The sequence below is a fragment of the Sylvia atricapilla genome, chromosome 4, assembly GCF_009819655.1.
Source record: "Sylvia atricapilla isolate bSylAtr1 chromosome 4, bSylAtr1.pri, whole genome shotgun sequence".
NCBI classification, from domain to species: domain Eukaryota; kingdom Metazoa; phylum Chordata; class Aves; order Passeriformes; family Sylviidae; genus Sylvia; species Sylvia atricapilla.
The window spans coordinates 11,916,043-11,934,858 of record NC_089143.1 but is presented as its reverse complement, the minus strand read 5'-3'; positions in this window follow the sequence as shown (position 1 = coordinate 11,934,858).

The window sequence follows — 18,816 nt, the reverse complement described above, 5'->3', positions numbered from 1 at the left end:
GGAGGACGTGTCCTATGAGGAGCAGCTGAGGGATGGAGTTGCTTAGCCTGGAGGAAGGAGGTTCAGGGGAAATATTATCACTCTCCACAAATACCTGAAAAGACGGTGTAGCCACGTGAGGGTTGGTCTTTCTTCAGAGGTAGCAAGTAACAGGAGGATAGAATGTAGTGTTAAGCTGCACCAAGGGAGGTTTAGGGTGGATATTAGGAAGAAATTCTTCACAGACAGGGTGATTAGACATTGGAATGGACTTTCCAGGGAGATGGTGGAGTTACACCTGGAGGTGTTTAAGGAAAGACTGGGCATAGCACTTAGTGCCATGGTCCAGTTGACATGGTGGTGTTTGGTCACAGTCTGCTGTAATTGGTTCTGTGATTCTGTAAATAAAGAATGGCTGCAAGAAATTTACTTATGTAGATATTGCTGTGGAAAAGATCAGTAAAACAACATCTGAAAAGTAGAAGCTTACAAGGTAAGAAATATTTTTGAATAAAATATAAATATTTTCTCAACTGCAACAGTATAAATCCCAGAAGACAGCTGTAAAGATAGAATAGGAGATACAATTTAATTCCTCTTAAAAAATAGTCTGGTAATACAAAGATCCCAGAAGACAGTGCTCTGTAAGGATTAAAATATACATGTCACACCTGGTGAAACTTGGAGAACTCTATTACTCTATGTCTTTGTGAAATATCTATTAATAAAAAACCAACAAAACCCCACAACATTAAATACTGTGCATCTGTTAAGCTATGCCAGCAAAATGATTCCTAAGAGTGATACAATGTGTACTGAAACCACACATCAGCAATCAACTGGCAGAATAACAAGTGGGGGTTTGTGCCAAGGAGATTCAAGCAGATGTTTACTCTATGACAACTAACTGAGAAATTGAGCATAAAGATAAGGGAACTACTTAATGTTTTTATTGATTTTTAAAACACATTTGGTAGAGTGTGGCAAAGGGATTTTGCATCTTGGAGTATTAGTCCTACAAATCTAATAGCAATTACCCCTGACTTTATTATAATACATAAAGCACAAAGAGAATGAACAACAGAAAACTGATTGTTTTCCCCTCAGATATTTGTTTTCATCTCATTTAGCATCTCATATTTTGGGTGCATCTGGTTAGATATCTTAAATAAAATTGCCAGGCTTGATATCTGCTTTCTATGCTTTAATATCACAGTGGCTCAAGATCTCAGAGCCATGTCATCAAGTCTTGAAGGGAGTTTAAAATTTAGATTTCAGATTAGGAAAAGGCCAGGAAATACTGTCTGGCTAAGTAGAGTAAACAGTAAATTTGAAGCTGAAACATATTAAGTGTTTCAAGTTAAAATGACTACATCTAATAATGGTATAAGAAAACAAGAGACTTGATTTAATTGACCCAGAAGTAGTAGGGAAAAAAAAAATAGATAGTCTATAAGATATATCAAGCCCACAATCTATAATCTAATAAAAGAGTTATGCTTGTCATGTGTTAGACCTTTGTGCATCAATCCTAGAGAAAAAGCATTTCGGTAGACTGAAAGCCAGATACAAATGCATGTTTTGGAATGTTAAACCCTATAGCTAAACCTAAACCATAAACCTAAAGAAGTCAATATGCCTAAACCTATTAGGATGATAAAAACTCAGTTCTTTGTACACTTAACAGATATTCAGAAAACAAATATTATATTGGTTTTCATAGTTCTTTAAGAAATTAGTGTGAGCTAGTACTGCAGAAAATGATGAACATTTTATTCTACTGTGAGGATACATGCAGCTTGGAATAGCACTGTGTGCATATTTTGCATATTACAAGAATGTAGTTGGGGTTGTACATACATGCTGCTAATGATGCAGTTTTTCAGCTCCTTTAGTGTCCTCAAGCATCACCCAACAGTGTTCATGACTGCCTCCCAGGCTCTAACAGTGGAATTTATGCTTAATTAAGTACATGTTCACTAAAATAGCGTCAGAGAGACATGTGAAATTCTCTTATTTTTCAATTTTAACAGATATTTGGCTAACAAAAGATAGTCTGTTACAATAAATGTAAGCCAAATGCAAGGGAACAGGTGCAGCAAAGTGAGGTAAGTCTATAATCCAAACTGTTATAGTCTGCTAAAAATAGGACTTTATTTTCCAAATGGTACACATGCAAAAAGAAAAGCACTGCTTAAGGAATTAAATAATATTTTATCTGAAGAAAAAAGACAAAAAGCAAAAAGATCTTCTGAAATTTATGCCAAAATAAAATGAGGAGGAATTAATCTACAAAAAAAAAATCCGCACACAGAAATAGTGAAATGGCCACAGTTGGGAAATGTCTTGGGAATCAGAAGAGAACAAAGAAAGGAGAAATTGACCAACCAGCAAAAAACCTGTGCAGCACTTTTTAGGTCTGAAAATGAGGGCAGGGAATGGACAAGGTGGAAAATAAAAACTAAATATACAAGGTATAGTTTCAAAGCAATCAAGATGTAGACCCTAAGCTAAACAAATTATTGTTTCAGCTTTCAACAAGAAGAATCTTGTTAGCTGATTGGAATGCAACCTTGTTAGCTAATTGGAATGCATGATTCCCAAATATTGTGGAGTCCTTCCAGCTCAGAATATTCAGTGGATCTGTAAATCTGTGACTAAGGATAATTCCGCATGACACCAATGAAAGTACACAAGAAACAAGAAAAACATCATCTGAACAAGCTTTGACACAAAGAATAGTTACAAGAGCTGGAAGTCTGAAGATAAAATGAAAGTACACACATTGTAACATGGATGTTCTTACTGTAGGATTCATTCCTCTCGAGAGGGGCATAAGTATTTAAACTGTAGGGTAGGAAATAAAGTGAGCATAAAGTGAAAGTGCATATATTTAAGATATAATTGTATATATGTATTTCTTTGTTTGCATCAAATGTAGGGAATTTCAAGATATAAACTGATCCAGAAAGCTTAGAGTATGAAAAACAAGTTTAAGAAATTATGCATTTGGTTCCTTTTTTTTCTACTTTAAATAGAGACACTATATCTGTATTGATATAATTATGAATATTGCTGGGTTTTTTTAAAAAATTGCTGTTTCTTACAAACTAACTTCATTTATCAGCAATTAAATGAAGAAAAAAAAAAAAAAAAAAAAGAAAATGCAAACTGTAATGATTTTCCACAATAGAAATTGGTGTGATGAAGTATAAATTAAGCTCCTAGTACCACAAATACCTTGCATGACAAAGCACCAAAAACTAACACTGTTGTCACCAGGTAATTGTGTTTGTTACTTGGGAAAAAAGGGAGAAAAGGCAAATATATACACACACACACAAACCTCACTAACAAAAAACTTTTTAGTGTAAATTTTCTCATAGAGAAGTTCTGTTTCAAATCAGTGTGAAAAATTTTCATGGACTTTGAAGATTCTTCATCCTGTTCCTCAGCAAGAATTAAACAGGTTCTTGAGACATATGACCAAAATACTACAATCCTCAGAGAAAGCAATTGTTTATACACACTTCTGACTAGGAAAACTAAGAAAGATGGTATGAATCTTCTGAATATCTTAATTGGAATACAAATCTGTTATTTTTTATCCTTTTTTTTTTCCCAGGAAGTTGTTACCTTTCTATCTATCATTACTGAGTAGTAAACAGTATAGCTGAACTGATGATTTAGAAAATAGCTAAACATGTAATACAAAAGATTGTGTTTGCATCACTTTACGATTCCTTTGCAGAGACCATAAAAATGGTACCACTGATGAAAGGAAAACTTATGTTCAGATCTGTGCCAAGAAACTGTGGATGGTAACTACAGTGTATGTAATAAGAAATTTTAAGGAAAAAAGACAGAGGATAATTGGCAACTGTGAATCTTTTAGTACAGATAGTATGTGACAGGATTAAATATAATTTCCTCAAATAACAATAGTATTCTCCTTCCTGCCATTTTGGGTGTAAGCAGAGGACTCTGTTATGTCTATCTGTTTCAACGCACTGCTGAAGAAAGGCAGCAGATGTCATGCCAAGGAATGACAATATCACAAATCTGCCAATAGCAAAGACACCACCTTCAAAGAAAGCTGTTCATATATCTTGCATCTCATAACAAATTTATGTCATCAGTAGATTATCATGATTTTAATATAAGCACGAATAGAAATACATAAATAAAAATGAAAGAAAAGGATAATTCAGTTGTAAGCAAATCTTAATTATTTCTGTACAGGTGTTATTTTTTTTCATGTAGAACTTCCATATAGTCTAGAATTTTAACATTCTCAACAATAATGCCTTGTTACCAGGGGATATGCTTATACGTTCTCAGCAGCTTTTTTCTTTGTTGGGATGTTGTTGGTTTTTTTTTTAACTTTTTTTTTTGTTTGTTTGGTTTGGGGGTTTTTTGGCTGTTTTTTTTAATGATGCAAGAAATTTCGAATGAGAATAGAAATTGTGATTACTACAAAATAATACTCCAAACCCCAGTGAAATAATGTATCATAAGATTTATATGAATGGAGAATAAATGGGTTGTCTAAGAAAATACAGGATGATTTAATATTGCCTTTAGGCAAATATATTCCTGCAGGAAAAGGTGAAAAGGAATGTTTTTGGTACTTAAGAACTTAATCAATGTTGCAAATGGCAAATTTTGATCAATTTGAAAAATTGCAGAGGTACTCAGTAGTATAAAAGAGATTCTGCATGACAAACGATTGTCATTTTAAATATCTATTAATGCTGTACCTGTTAGTAGAACAAATCTCTGGTGATATTTTCTGAACTTGATAAGGTGATGCAATATTTTGTTAATGCACATCTGTTTAACTAATTTTTGATGCAGTATTTGTACAGTAGAATAAGACAAATTAATATTTGATTACTCATTTTCAGAAGCATCTTTTGATTGAAACACTGAAATATGGCTCAAATTTTCCACAAAGAAATTATATCGAAGAGTTGTTGAAAACATATATTTCCATTCATTTTCATAATTGCTATTAAGACCAGCAGTCCTGTAATTATGTGGATAACACACACTCTCAAATACTTCAGTACTTTATCTGTATTTATATTGTCTTGGGGGTTTGGATTCAAGGAGATCTCAAAATTTTAATAAAGGAGTCATCCATGTCATCCATACTCATATAATATAAAATGTTTCTAATCAAGATGTGACACTGAAAAGCTATTGTGTAAGAATGCAATGATCAAGAAGTCCCATGGGCTTGTTAGATAATTATTTTAATTACAATTTTTTGTTAAGCAGTCTAGTTCTTATCTATGACTTCAGTTTAAATTAAGATTTTTATAAGGTGCATTTTTCTACATGTACAGAGGAATTGCAATCCTTGTTTTAATTATCTGTCAGGCACCTTTTTTTTATTCTGATCTACACATTCCTTTGGTCTCCTAGTGCTTAATTCAAAGATGATTTCAGTCATTATATCCTACCTTGTGTTCAGTTGGTATTAGATGTGTAATTATTTCCCCCTGCCCAAAATACAAACACATAAGGCCTTTTGTCGTCCTGTGAATCTAGTTCTATCACTAAACTTCTAGATTCTGTAAAATAAACATAACCTGAAATCAATCTTGCCCATGATGCAATGATTATGAAAAAAATATTAATATTGAATAAAACTTTACTAGGATTAATCTTCATTAGTGTTCATTAATCAGCTGTGAATTTAAATTACTTATAGAGAATTTACATAAGAATCTACAGGTAAATATACTTATCTGTTTTGAAAAAATTCAATCATTTTGAAATCCAGATTCAAGTTTAGTAAAAAAAAAAGTGGTGCTTGGTTGTTTTTTATTAATCCCTATTAATATTAATTCCATAGTATTAATATGTAATTATTAGTAATCATTACAGCAGAAATGCAATGTGTCTTTAATTTGTTATTTATATGGCTTTTAGGATAGTTCATCTGAAGTGTTTACAAAATATTTACTAAGCTCCATTATCAGAAACTTATTTAAAACTCACAAAAGCAGCCTGTTTGTTTCTCAAAGGAAAACAGAGAACTGGAATAATATTTTCTCCATTAATGTCAAGTAGGGAAAAGAAATCTAAAAAGGAGTTTAAATGTTGTGCATCATACAACATCTTTTTAAAACAGGGCTACCATATTCCATATGCTAATAAATTAAGCATCAAATAACTTATAAATATTTTTGTAATCATGCAACAAAAAATTAAAACTGAAATTATTGTATGTAAAAGCATGCATTTGAAAATTCAGTATTTATTATTTTTAAAAATAAATATTAAAATAAACTTATTAATTAAAATAAAAAAAACTTGTTAATAAAAAGAAATATTTATTTCGCCTTTATAATTTGAAATAAGAATTTCAATTGAACAGCTGAAAACACCACAGGTGTAAAAACAAGTGCCTTTCCATTTATTGAATCCTTGTGGTACATTAACTCTCCACTACTAATTTCCTTTCATTCTGATAACAGTCACTGATTTCTCTGAAGTTCCAGTTTGAGTAACTATTCACAGCAAAGGAAAAATCCTGGAGAGATACTTATAGCTAGGTGACTGATTATATCCACACTTGTAACCAATATGAATTAAAATTCAATTTTTCTGTACTACTCTGACATTTCAATATTTAGGAAATATAAGAATCAATAGGATAATTTATAGTTGATTGAACTATGAATAAAATTTCAAAGTAATTCTGACACCGAGTTTGAAAATAGCAAAATAAATATTCTTTTCTCTTCTTTTAAAATTGGTTTAATTTTATTGAATTAAATCTTTAGAGTATTTTTAGTAATAATCTCAATATTTGCATTGGCATTAAGAAATGCAATCGGCATTTGCACTGAATCTTTAAAAAAATGTTTATTAATAGATTTCAGAGAACTCTATCTGGGCATAATTTTTGGATTCAGAATTGTGCAGCTTTGTAGTAGCTGTGAATGTCAAGTATGACAGCTGTCATAGAACTTCCAGATCATACAGGTGCAAAATATGCCATAATCAGGTTTGAATGCCCAGTATAAGTTTGAGAAAGTAGAATATTTCTTATGCCTTTGTGGCATAGTTTAGAAAGCTTGTCAGATTTACTATTAACCAAATTGGGCTGAAATTCAAGTCAGTTCAAAAAATAAAGTCTTTTCTAGCCCCTGTTTTAAAATTTTTTTAATGTAAATCATTTCAACCTATGAAGGTGTTAGGTGTATTTGGAAAAAAATTATAAATAGCTAGGCATTTTTACCCAATGATAAGCTATTATAAGTTTAGAGTTCTTTCAGCAAGATTTAAAAAGTAAAAAAAAAGATTACTAGTAATCTTCACCTCTGTCTACAGTCTGTCCACAGAATGTCATGATTGCAAAGGAGGGACTAATTGATCTATTCTGTATATGAGACAAAGGGTGTAGCCTCCCATTAAATTCTCATATTTTGCTGATGTTTTGGAAATTTAGAAAATCTCCACTAAGAGGAGATCTTATGAGGAGATTTTTTTTTCCTGATTATGAAAATCTCCTCCAGTAAAAGGAGATAAATCTCTACGTGTTTGAGCAATTTAGCATCAAATGGCAAATATTTGAATATCAGGTGGTTACACTCCTTTTCACTGAAATGAAAATACATCTTCTTCCAAAGTCTACTGAAGATTTTCTGTTTAGAAGAGAAAAGTGAAGTCTCATCTCAAAAGAGCCTGTAGATTATGGTTGAAGAATTTGACTCCAAAATAAATGTTCTTCTAATTCAAAAAAGGAATCTGAGGCACATCAATGATGATTACCTTGTGAAAATGATTTCTTAGGATTGCCCAAGATTTTAAACCTGAGAGAAATAACTAACTATGAATTTAACTAGAATATCTGAGCAGAACAAATTTGTCAGATGGACACGGACACCTCTAGAATGCACATTTATCTTTCTGTCTGCTTTTATGGACTCCTGGATGTTTCCCGTTCTTTATTGCCTTCTACAAATGAAAATGGGAAAGATTTCACTCAAGATAGAAAAAGCAATATTAGAATAAAGTATAATCAATAACATTAAATGGATTTGAAAGCACAAAAAAATAATTTTAAAAATATTAATAAGAAAATTTTGTTTTCTATAGAGTCCATGTCAGCCCTTCCTCTATCCATGCTCCTAAGCTGATCAAGAAAGTATCATTTACATAAACTAAGAATAATTTTCTTATTTAACTGTTCAGTTCAATTGCACATTCTGATTGTGTTTTTAATGAGGACTCACTGAAGAATTTCCTAAGAGAAAACTAACGCAAATTAAGATACTGAACTATAGTTCACCAGCAAAACTTAAAAAAAAAAAAAAAAAAAAAAAAAATGCTATTTAAAAATAAAGACAGATTACTCTCTTTGCCACCACATTTTCTGGGTCTGACACAGAACTTAATCGGACCTCTTGGGGAAATTCAATAGATAGCAGCATACACACGAGGGTACAACCGTCAGGATGTTTCATTTTTTATGTGATTCACTCTAGTTCAGCAGAAGCATCTCTCATTATCTAATAGTAGTACCCAGGTAGTGATTACTAATCAGCAAACTTCCAAAAGAATGTAACAAAATTTGATTAATAATATTTAAAATAAGTACGTACATACGAGTCAAGCCCCTGGATAATTCTGAAATGGCTTTAAACTTCATTATTTGCTTGTGAAAAATTAACATTAAATTAATAGACAGGATTTTTTCCAAGAAAATTAATTTCATTATTATCTAATTAAGTAAATGTAGCAACAAGCTCACATTGCCTCCAGTATACTTATACAGTAGGAGATGCAGCAGAGTTACAAAACAGGAGTTTCTAGATCTTGAAGAAAAGCACAATTTTCATTTTGTGTAAATAGAAATAAAAGCTGAACTAAGATTAAATTAGAAAAGTATATAATAAAATATTATATTTACAAATTTTACACAAAACATCTTTCCACTTAATGGAATGAACGCACTACAGAATCAATCTTGGACTTACTTTCTAAAAAGCTATGATCAAAGATCATGCAGCAAAAATAAGGGTGAGATATTCTCTGGATAAAATACACAAATATAAATTAACAGTAATAACTTGGTTTGTGACTCTTACTGATTTATGTTAAGCAGATTATTCCAGCTGAAGGCCAGAACAGACATCTGGTCTATCTGATTTAAAACAACTACACTAATCAGCATAAACAGAATATTAAATAATGCATTCTTGAAGGCAAAGGAGTCTATCTAAATCTCTCTTAAGCAAAGGAGGAGCAGAATGTCATATCCCTTCCATAGGTTTCTTCTAAGTGTAATGAGGAAGCAATGAGTCACACCACCAGTGAGGTATCCTTTGTGTAATGTGTGATTCCAGGAATAAGAAAAATCCAGAGGTGCCTGAAAGGGAGCTTGCATATTTTCTGATATTTCAAAATAATGTAATCACATAGAAAACACTTCAGTGAACTAGAATAGTATATAGGATTGATTAATAGTTTCAGAGCAAGCTCAAGCTCTTCATGAATTCACTGTTGCACCTGGAGTTGCTTCCACTTCAAAGGGAATATCAGAAGACCTGTAATTAGCTGGGAAATTATTTTCATGAAAAAAATTAAATGCCCCTACTCATTTTTGACTTGTTATGTTTTAAATGTAATTTTATCAGTTATTTTGTGATTGAATTCTATCCATTTATGACACTTAATTATCAGTTAGAAGATATCGGCAAAAGATGCAGAAGGGTAATGAAAATATCCTTAAAATAATTCATACAAAAACTTATTTTTATCCAGTCATGCTACAACACTGTACAGTATTTTAGGTTATCCATTTTACATTTAGCATATATAATGTTGCAAATAACAAGAATGTTGACTTTGCTATGTTTTCCATTTTATTCAGAAAACACATGTCCATTCTAGAAGAGGTCAATATTTTAAAAACAACACCATTTCTCTCCTTTGACTTTTTTCTTTAGGTCCTCTTGTGCCATACTACATGTTCACAGCTCAAACCTATTTAGACTTTAACACATTATTTGAAAAGCACTACTCAATTCTGTGTCTATCCTCAGTATTACTCAAATCACTTGAAGGCAACACACAGAGAAAATATTTGTCTAGGGAAATGAGCATTTTGAAAAACATCACCATTCTTTGTTTTCCTCTTTAGTATTAACAATTACTGGTCACTTAGACCTACTTGTAAATATACATAAGCCTAAATCTTGGACTATCACTGAAGATTATGGAAAATATCTGAAAAGTTTGCAATCACCTTTTTAGTCACCAAGAAAATTTAATTCCACAAAGACAAGACAATTTGCCCTACAAGCCAGAAAACTCACTTCAGTAAAGAATGAATTATTCCTCTTTCTGGATTAGTTTATGTAATGGTACTTTAGTTCACAGTACCTTGGATGAGTTGTAGTCAGCCATGCTATTGTTGGGACTCTTAATTTGCCTTTTGAGCAAACTACCATAGTAGCAGCTTAGAAATAAACCCAACAGATATCTGTTTGTTATTTATGCAAAGTGGAACCAAAGAAAATGCTGGGAGAACTGTTTTAGATCAGAGTTGATAGCTCCCTAATAAGAGCAGACAAGAAATAAAGCTCATTAACTGAATCAGGAATAATCAGGCTTTGCATTTCTGGGTAGTGCACTAGCATTACAAGGAGAAATGCTCTATCTCTTACATTAGCCAGGTACTCCATTTTATAAACTGAGAACAGCAATTTTCTTGAGTCTGTTACAAGCAGATTTGTTTTTCAGAAACTTATATTTTTCAACTAACTTAAATCTTCAGCTTTAACCTGCCTTGTGGCATTATTTTTAGCTCAAAACTAGCACTTTAAATCTGCTGAGTGCCTAATAAAGTCCTGAAATGCACCGCAGATGGGCTAAAACTCACATTTTTTTAATAATGTCAGGCAATCATTCTGGCACAACAGCAACTATTCTCAATGCTGAGCCCTTTCTCTTAGCTTAGCTTAATAGATACTCAGAAAAAGTAGGAATGTAGTCCATCAGATCATCTATCCTTAAGATTAGTTTTGCTCAATACCAAATAGGATAAGCTTATGGGAAGGTCATTAATTCTTTACAGGAATTAAGTAAGACTACATAATTGTTGCCATAACCTTATTTTCTCCTCCTTGATTGTCTTCTTGTATTCAATAATCTACCTAGAAATGTAATGCTACAATAATTTACCACAGGGTAAAAACTAAGTCACCCTACAAGGATGTATAGGAACCTGGCAGAGTGAGAGTGTATGATTGCTTGATAACAAACTTATACCAGTGCAGGTTACTGGGATTATTTTTTCCCTGAGAATAGTTCAAAGCAAAATAATTATTCTTATCTTTTGCTAGTTTTACCTAGAACTTTGACCTTTTGTTACTTGGTTCTTGAGCAGCTTTTATACCACATTTTCTAGCTTACTCACTTCAGTTCTTGTAAAAGTCCTTAACATTTTTGCATCATAAATTATCAGGAAGCTACTTGCTTGAGCTTCCTTCATCTTCACAAAGAATTGGCAGGGTATTCTGCCTAGTAATTCCCTGAATAAGCTGAAGTCTGTACTCCACAAATCCAGAGTTCTTATTCTCTAGATTACCTTCTCAGTCTTTGTGTTGATCTTGAACTCTGTCATCTTGCAATTGTAGCTCAGCCATTTTTGGCCACGTTTACAGTCATCTCATCCCTATATGTGAGCAGAGTTAAATATTTCCCTGGTCAACCTCTAGCATTTACATTAAGGAGCCATCACCAATGTGATGTACCTAGAACACCAGAGCAGCATTGCAGTTAACTTCACAGAGAAAGTACGTGCCAACAAAATATCCCATGAAAATTACTTCCTTTGAGCATAAGCTTTTTGATACTTATTTCTAGAAAGCTTCATGCACTACCTCCTCCTGCTCAGATGATCTGCTATGACCTTTCCAGTGTTTTTTCTCTTTCTCTTTGTGATTTGGAGACGTTCAAGAGACCATATCTCTGACTTTGTATTTAATTCTGCATAGTGAATGAGTGCTGAGATCGATTCTCTTTGTCTTTTCTAATGTGCTATTTTTGACTGTAGTAGAGTTAATTTTCTTCACAGTAGCTAGTATGAGACTCTTTTGGGTTTGTGCAGAAAACAATGCTGATCACACAGGGATGTTTTTGTTATTGCTGATCTGTGCTGAACCAGAGTCAAGGCTTTTCTGCTCCACACCACCCTTGAGTACACCAGGGAGGAGGCTGGGGGTGCACAAGGAGTTGGAAGGGGACACAGCCAGGACAGCTGCCTCGAGGGATATCCCATACAGTATGGTTTTGTGCTCAGCCTATAAAGCTGGGGAGAGAAGGAGAAAATGGGGGACATTTACAGGGACAGTGTTTGTCTTCCAAAATACCCTTTCATGGTAAGACAAAGCATTGTTTTCCTGAAAGTGGCTGAGCATCTTCCTGACAATGTAAATTCCTTGTTTTGAATTCCTTGTGAATTAATTTCTTGGGTTTTTTGTTTTGGTTTTTTTTTTTTTTTTTTTTTTTTTTTTTTTTTGCTTCTACACATGGCTTTTATGTATTTACCTATTAAACTGACTTTACCATAAATCACAAATCTACCCCTTTTTACTCTTTTTACTCTCTCCTCAATCCTACCAGACGAGTATGAATGAGTATCCATGTGGGACTTAGTTCTTGAGTGTGTTGAACCAAAACACCTATTTAAATATCCCTGCTCCAAATACTTGTGTTTCCCTTCCATGTCTTCATGACATCAGTCACAAATATCAGGACATCATGATTGAAATCATGACATCATCATCATCAATATCATATCCTACAATCATGATTATGTTCTTCATTCTAAAGGTACCATCATGGAAAAAATAAAGTTAGTTGTGACATTAGACATATATTCAAGCACTTGGATACATCTGGCTTTTGTTTTATCTTGATCAAGAGGGCTGATGAAAACATTACTGGGGCCTCTATACCCCTTCTGTCACCCACAAAGTCCTGGAACAACTCATGTTGAGACTTTCTCTGGCTGTGTCATTTGTGCCATGGTTGAGAAGCAAGGTAGAGTAGCCATAAGCACATGAAGCAGGATCTTATGCAATGCTACATGTCCTGGTGGAGATACCTTGCTGCTTCAGGTGCTACTAGACATATCTGGCAAATGAATGCTTTTGTCCTGGGAAAGAGGTCAGCAATCACTAGCACCTTTCACTTCCTTTTCTATGGACTGATCCTAACTTGAAATCTGGCCTAGAATCCTCATGCCTGAATTTATTTTTTGTGCCTTCTTGTCAAGGCCATGGGTTTAAACACTTGTAGGGGGACATGAAGCCTTGCTTCTATTGCCACAAATCCCAAGCTTCTAGTTTCCATGCATCAGGCAGTTCAAGTCCTCTCCTTTCCAGTTCAGCAGTGACCATACCAAACTTCACATCTGTGGTCCTACACTCTTGCCACTGCAGAGTCTTTGAGAATGTTTGTTGTTGTTGTTGATTATTCCAGATGCAAAGAAGGCTGTTCCCTTTCTCATATCTCTCCCACACCTTCCACTATGCCATATCCAACAGATCATACTTTCCTGAGGATGAAACACCCTCACCATATCAATCTCCAACAAGGAGTATGAAGCTCTTCCTGCATTCTAATACCCAGATGGTGGAATCCATCCTTAGGAGTTACATCAAGACAGAAAGTGTTACAATACTAAAACAGGTGATAGCAACAGCTGAGGCAGAAAAGTTCATCCTTTGATGTATTATCCATGATTAGTTATTTTCTTACAAAGAGCATGTCTGGGCCTCCAATAAATATGCTGTTTGAAAACTATCATGTCCTATTTTACAGTCCATTCAGAATGCTTCTCCTTCTCTCCAGGAACCAGCCAGTTTTGGAAGTCAAAGTCTCCTCACCTTCAAATAAGTCAGGACTTCATGCTATCTATGAGATTCTGGCCATGGCTCACTTATCCTATGAATGTTGGATCTTGTGTACATAGCTGCCTTTTTCACACCCATTCTCATAAATGCATTTAAACACAGTTCTGTAGCTTCCTTTTCAGTACCTTATAGAAGGAAAAAACTGTCAGTATTCAACCTTCCCTTCACATCTGAACAACTGCATTATTTTAAAAACTGTAAATACTATATATGGAATGTAAAATTGCATGCATAATTAATAATTTTCAAGATATAATATTGAAGGCTTTTATTGGCTGTGGGAGTAGGCTGTGGGCATGAGCAGAGCAAAAAACTGCTGAAAATTAAAAGAACAATCAGCGTTAAAAAATACCAAAGAAAATATATTCTGCATAAATCTACTGAAACTCTTGCAGAACTACAGAATATTTTAAGCATATTTGATGATCTGAACAATTCTATCAAAAGCTGAATTTCTCTGCTCCAATGCAGCTGCAATAATGTGTTACCTCCCACCAAAGGATTAGTTTTGTCCATTTATATAATTATATAATATATTATTAAAAAAACCCAAAGAGCTATTTCCTGGATCAATCTCTCTCTAGTACATCTAGGAACATGGTTTCATACTTTTGTAATTATATATATATATATATATATATATGAAGTGGAGAAAAATATGAAACATTACATTTTCGTCAGGTAAATGCAGAAAAGGTTAGCATGCCTCATTATGTATCCAAATATCAGCTGAGAGTCCATCAATAGCCTGAATTATTTTAGACTTTATCTTTTTCTTTGGCTTTGCATGATTCCTAGAACCACTGGTTACATTTGTTATTCCTACCAAAACCTCATTAGTAAAGGACAAATCTTTTTTCAAATTTAAGAATGAAGAGCTATGAAGAAAATAAGCATTAATTAACACGTTCACTCATCAATTTTCACATTTCATTTGTGCTAGGAGTACGTACTAATCTGTACCTTCATTGTGACTCATTAGATTTAAGATTGTACAGGGGTTTTTTTCTCAAAATGCCCAGAAAAGAGAATTCTAAATCAAAATGATGGTTTATATGTGCTATTTTAGTCTCCCTTGGCATCCTTGACTTTTACTTGAGTCTGTCAAGCAATGTTTCAGCATCTCTTAGACTGCATTTCAATCAGGCTGTTTTTAATAACCTTTCGTACTTATTTGACTTTTTTTCCCTGATTCTAAGTTTGGAGTGAAAATTTACTCTTTAAAATACAAACACTGCCTTGTCCTCTCAGGTCATTTTTGTTAGTTCAGTTAGTGCATCAATATAATAGGTCAACTGTTCTTTGCCAGGAAACTCTTCTTTATGGGTTAATCTTTTGGTTCATCTACTCTGAAGAAGTATTAAAATGACATGTCAATTATCTGGAACAAAATACATCCTGGAAATGGATTCAAACAAAAGGTTGAAAAAACCCCAACTTTTTATCTACTAATTCAATTGCAAGTTTAAATACTTTAAATTATTTCAATATCATTTCTATCTTCTGAATACATATCTTATTAAAATTCTTGTATTGGCATAGTCCTAATTATGAAAGCATATACCGAAGAAATGCACATAACAAAAATAATAAAATGAGTGTTGGGGTATGAGTATGTCTATGTGCATATTTTAGGATAGGATATGCATAAGGAAGGTGACTTGTCTGCTGAGGATTAGAAGTTACATTATTAATTTCCCTGTGGCTTTTGCAGGGTTTTGTTTTTCTAATGCTACAAACGTTTTCTTTCTGATACAATAATTGTAATTATTATTTAATTTTTTACCTTATTAATTCAAGCTTTATCCCTCCTACATAAACTTAGTAAGGACTGGGGACTCATTACATCTGAATGTAAAACACAAAGAAACAAACCAAATGAACCTTATGTTGAAAATGGCTTGAAGAATCTCAAGTTTTACTTGCAACTGTTTCTTAGTATTATTTTAACTCAAAATCCAATAAAATTATTTAAGAAAAACCAAAACAAACAAACAAGCAAATAAAAGACTTTTTGTATAAGAGAATCATCTCTCACACTTCTTGATCTATTCAACACACCAAATAAAAATACACAAAAATTGAAACTCAAAATAAACAAAAACTCTTATTATAGGTTACCCTTAAATTTAAGTCAAACTTTAAATTCAGTCATGTTGTAGGTAAAATTATCACCCTGTCTTTTGAAGAGAACTTCTGTACTAAATGTAAATAATGGTTTGGGGTTTTTTTTTTTGGTGCAAAACACAAGAGTCTGTCACTAAGATTCCTTATAAATAATATAGATGACCACAGCCTCTTCCAGTGAGAGAGGTAATTTCTAATAAGAGACAAGTTGTTGAACATGACTTTAGAAATTTTCTGTATGCACACATGTTCAATTAGCATGAAATATTAAAGCATGCCTGTACTGGTTTAATCATTCAAGGACAATAGACAATATTTCACTGCCTAAGTAAAACAGATTTAATTGCTAAACAAGATTTCAAGGAACCAAACTTCATTTTAATCACAAACAAGCTGCAAGGCAATTTTCAATTACAGCAAGCTTTTTATTTTTATCCAGCTGTGTATCCCTGCTGATTCTTGAAATTACATGTAAATTGTCCAAGATTTTGAAGTGCTATACCTACTGAGGTTTCTATTTTGTCAGCTGATGAGGTATCTGTGATTAGAAACTCACTAAATTGGCATTTTTAAGACTCATTACCTCACCCTGTATATTTTTGGACTGGATGATTGAATATGAAGAAGGTTTTCTTGTCTCAAGGGACATCATTCTTCTTAATTAGGCTGTTGGTAGTGCAAATCGCTCACCTATCCTTCAACAACTTCAAAAGATAATATAGAAACTAAACTTTAGAGAAGAGTCTATGGGGTATTGAAGAATCAGGTCAATAACTCTTGTCTTAAAAAAGTTTTAGATTAAATTCACCCTGGACCAACTTGCATAATGATGCTGCCTTTAAATTTTTACCATCATTCTATTAACTCTTCAGACCTTAGACACAGAGATACACACCTGTCTGTACTATATTTAACTCAATGATTCATATTACTGAGCTATGTATTTTACTGTGGAGAGTATTTGAACTCACAAAGTTGCCTCTTCTCCTACTGTCATCATGCATGACATTAACAGAAAAACAGAAGGTCCATTTTCATTCTCAGCTGAAGTATATATATAATGCAAGTGAAATGGTTTTCAAATGACAGATTTTCTAAATATATTGTGATAGAATAAGAGTTTTGTGTAGTTAAGTTCTATTTATCACAGCTATCAGAGCTATTCCCAAAGCTACAACTGCTGGAATACACCAGGCACAAGCAAGTTCCTTGTGAGAGAGGTGGGGGTGTGGGCATATGCCTGCTAGGCAAACACGAAGGAAAGAAAAGTAGACATGAAGTCTGAAAATACAAGTGAGTGAACAAAGATGTTAGACAGTGAGAGACTGAATGCTCAAGTGTTTTAAAAACAAAGGTTTTTTCTTGGTGTGAATGACACTAGAAAAAACACAGGTTTAAGCAAGGATTTTTTGCTGTTGCTCTTTTTTTCTGTGCTGTTGTTAGGCAAAATGCAAAACTGCATAGGAACTTGTAATCCCTCGAAATAGGATTTTGAAAATGTGAACTCTACATTTTCCTGTAGCATTGTCTATATAGATTAAGTATTATAAGAAGTGTGGAGATTGGAATTAAAAAAAGGGATCATGAAATAACTTTGTACTAATTTAGTAAAGTAGCATGTTGCTAATGTAGTGTTGTACGTATGCACATAAAAGAAGAGAAATTCTCTAGCAATTTTTAAGCCATGTAAAGACCCCTATTGTGCCAGAAGCATGAATTTAGGTAGTAATCAAGAAACTAAATTAGTCTTTACTAAGCTTAGAAAATCATTATACTGAAACAAATCTTTACAGGTTTGTAATCATAAATATGGATATGTGTTTATGACTATATTAGCACCCAAAAAGTGGTAACATCTTCCCCTTGGCTTGCACTGAACTTTACTGTCAGTGAAACAAAAAAAAACAAAAAAAAAAAAAAACAAAACAAAAAAAAAAGGCTCTCATGAATCAAAAGGGCAAAGTTCTGAAGCGGGAAATGTTATCCTTAGCTTCTTATCCTGAAATGCCAAACCTGTGGCCTGGCCTTTTGTTGCTTAAGAAGTTCTTTTCCTGCTTTGTCACAATAGATTAAATGGCTTTATGCCCCAAAGCTTGTCCTTTACACTCAGCTCAGCACTTCTTAAAAGAATTGACTTTTTTTGCAGCAAACTCTGCATAGTAAATCCTGCTCTATTTTAGCCCCATTCCAAACTTCCCTGCTTTTAGGATTAAAAAAATCTTTGTTTAAGCTACATGTTCATATATATAATTGCTGCAGTATGTTGTACATTAGTTTTTTAGTGGCATAACTTATTCACCAGGTAAGGGCCAGAGCAGTCAGAAATACCATTATCTAACCACTGACAATGCTGGAAGTTCTAACAACAGTTTTGCAGCTCTGACTCACTCTAACTGTTGCAGAAATGGTAAAAGAATAACAAATCTGATTAATACTGTATCTGATCCAAAATAATGACATGGTAGATGCTAGACTCTGGGCCACAGATACAATATACACACACTATAAGAGACACATAATCCATCTGTAGAAAAAGGAGCATAATGAACTACTCAGCAGCTTATTTGCATCAACAAATAGAACGAACAAATAAGAACTGTCTCAGAGAAATGGATTTAGTAACTTGCTAGAAGGATTATTTTCTGTTTAAAGGCTGGAGGTTAAATACAACTAATAAACTAAAATGTAGAATAAATCTTAATCTTACTAAAGCCCTGTTTACTTAAGGAAAAAACAAACAAAACAACCAAAAAACCAACAAAATCCC